Raw genomic sequence first — 3238 nt, forward strand, 5'->3', positions numbered from 1 at the left:
TATTGTAAAAATATTAATGACTACTACTACTACTACTACTACTACTACTACTTCTTCTTCTTCTTCTTCTTCTCCTCCTCCTCCTCCTCCTCCTCCTCATCATCATCATCTTCATCATCATCTTCGTCGTCGTCATCGTCATCGTCAACGTTGTCATCACTTATTTATATTTTATTGACAGCAGCTCCAAAAGTGTATCCGTCAGACTATTTCCAATAATAGTGAATTAAAGTCCGTGTTGAAAAAAAATTTGTAGATTTCTCTTTCGAATATTCCTTTTGTAAATACACATCACATTTGTTTAACCCTTGCTGTACATATTTTATGTGAAGGTCATTCACAGTCAGCCACAGAAATAAATTAAATACAAAATAATTATCACATTCTTAATGGAATTATGACTTGTAACCAGTTTTTTTTTTCTTTTTTCATTTTCTTTTTTTTATTAATTTGACTCTTGCATTTGTGAAGAAATCATTAATTATTGAAAATTTTTCTAAAATTTGTATTAGCAAAATCTGACAGAGTAAATAACAACAAACCTACTCTATTTAGTAAGAAATCCTGTACAATTTTCATTTACTGTTCTAATTCTTTGACAATCATCTCCATCTTTGAATAATTTATCTCCTGTTTACCTCAACCTTTCCATGGAACTTTATTTTGCATCAAATGCTTACTTTCTGTACTTCAAAATTTGTCCTTCAATGAATACACAAGTGTAGAAACTAAATAGCCCTTGTAAAAACTATCACAGAATTTACCTCCCCCTCTTTGAAAACGCCTATTTCACCATGGTTGACCATTTCAAGGGAAATACCCTGATACTTGTTTTAACAATTCTTGTTTAGATGTAAAACATATCGGAACATAACTAAGCAATTTGTTTTGCCTTTTTACATTTAGAGTACAGATTCTGTCTGGATCAACTTGAAGAGAGGACAGATGCAATGCATGAGGTGTATATATACACAGAAACAGAGAGAGAGAGAGAAACATGCACACATACATGCAAGCATATATACATACATACATACATTCATAAATATATACATATATGAGTTTACTGAGAAATATTTTGGGCAAGTGTCTATTATAGTCTGGGCCAACCAAAGCCTTATGAGTGGATTTGTAAGGAGGAAACTGAAAGAAGCCTGCCATGTGTGTGTATGTATGTGTGTGTATGTGTGCATGTGTGCGCATGCAGGCACACATGAACGCTTGTGTGTGCCCTTCTCTTGACATCATGAGATTGCTGTAAATGAGCAACATCATCATTATCATCATCATATAAGCAATGTTGTTCACTTCCAATCGTCTGTGAAAACATGGTTGGCTATGGGTAAATATGACCTTACTTGGAAACAGGTCAGGGTTGATGACATGAAATCTACTTTAATGAATTTCATATGACTTATACAAGAAAGGAAAATTGGATGTTAAAATGATTATGTGTGTGTGTGTGTTGGGTCACCAAGTAAAACTAAGCAAGGTGAAGCATGAATGCATTTTGGCTCTTTGAAGAAGAATCCTCTAAAGTTAATAGCATTGTGATGAAAGGGGCTCCTTCACTTTCTGGCCCTGAACTGATGGACTGTCTGAAACCTATTCTTATAGACACTGTATGTTATTGTGTGTGTGTGTGTGTGTGTGTGTGCTTATATATGTGTGTATATATATCATCAACATCACCAATGTGTCATTTTTTTTTCCATGCTGGAATAGATCAGATGAAACTTAGGCAGATTTTTTTATGGTTGGATGCTCTTCCTGTAGCCAACACACACACCTGCTTCCAAGAGAAGTAATATTGGTTTCAGATTTTGACACAACCCCAGTAATTTTGGGTGAAGGGGTAAGTCAATTTCATTGATCCTAGCGGTCAACTAGTTCTTATTTTACCAATCCTGAAAGGATGAAGGACAAAGTTGACCTCGGCAGAATTTGAACTCAGAACGTAAAGACAGATGAAATGCTGCTAATCATTTTGCTGGCATGCTAACCAGGGCTGTGGAGTCAAGACAAAACACTTTGATTCCGACTCCTCGACTATTGGCACCTCTGACTCTGACTCCTCTTTATGTAATTAAGTGATTGCGGTCTACGTATCTCATAAAGCATATGCATACACTTGTACTTTGAACAGGCCTATATGTTGTAACTGGTTTATATTAAAGAATAAAGATACTGTGAGCTAGAGTCAGTATAGTTTTACTGACTCCGACTCCAGCTACTCCTTAATTGTTTCTGACTCCGACTCCATAGTCCTGGTGCTAATGATTCTGCCAGCTCACTACCTTAAAGAATGGTAATAATGAGAGATTGTTTGACTAAAGGAACTCTAACTTTGGTTCAATCATGCTGGTTCATTCTACATGATGAATTGTACATGATGAACCTCATCTACAATTCACCATGTAAAAGAGGTTTAGTTTTGATCTAAATATTGTTCATCGGAATTATTAGCGTTTCACTTAATTTGGGTTTGTGTGTGAATTAAGGGAGATATTTTCAGTTACATATAAACATATTGACCTCTAATCAGAATTATTAGAAGATATATATATATATATATATATATATATATATATATATATATATATAGTGTGTGTTTTTAAGCTTATTGAAATTTAAAATTTAAAAGTCAATATTAGGTCAGATGTAGGTCTTTTGGTACAATGTACTTATAGGGTAACCTGATTCTAGTTTCCTTAATCCTCAGTTGCTAATTTAGGAAAGTAATTTTCCTGGCTCACCTTATGAGAATGCAAGCATTTAATTCAGTCTAATGAGGATTAGGGTTTAAGTAAACATAAAATTTCAAAATATAATTTAAAGATAAACCAAAAATAGATATTGTCTTCATGCATACACAAATGTGTACAAAAACACATGAACACACATTCACAGACATGCTCATTCACGCACATGCTCATACATACATACACACATACGTACATACATACATATATACATACATGCAAACAAACATATACACAACACACACATATGCCCAGCATTAACTTCATCCAGTAGTCTTAATCTTTTAGTTTAGATGGCTCAGGATAACTGCCCCTTCTCGGATTAACTTACATTATATAGATATGTGTATATCTGTATTTATATACACATGCATATATATAGGTGTGTGTAGATGTATATATACATATATATATGTATATATATGTATATATATGTATATATATATATATATATATATATATATATATATATATAT

General features: G+C 33.3%; 1 protein-coding gene and 1 long non-coding RNA gene across 8 annotated transcripts in view; one reads left to right on the plus strand and one right to left on the minus strand.

The window, feature by feature from the left end:
- LOC106871599 (tyrosine-protein phosphatase Lar) overlaps positions 1-3238 on the plus strand; it is a 586729-nt gene that overhangs the window by 176366 nt on the left and 407125 nt on the right. The window lies entirely within an intron of this gene.
- The window catches only part of LOC128248926 (uncharacterized), a 22900-nt gene that overhangs the window by 6600 nt on the left and 13062 nt on the right, over positions 1-3238 (minus strand). The gene's annotated exons all lie outside the window — the stretch shown is intronic.

The sequence above is a fragment of the Octopus bimaculoides genome, chromosome 10, assembly GCF_001194135.2.
Source record: "Octopus bimaculoides isolate UCB-OBI-ISO-001 chromosome 10, ASM119413v2, whole genome shotgun sequence".
In the NCBI taxonomy this organism is placed as follows: Eukaryota; Metazoa; Mollusca; class Cephalopoda; order Octopoda; family Octopodidae; genus Octopus; species Octopus bimaculoides.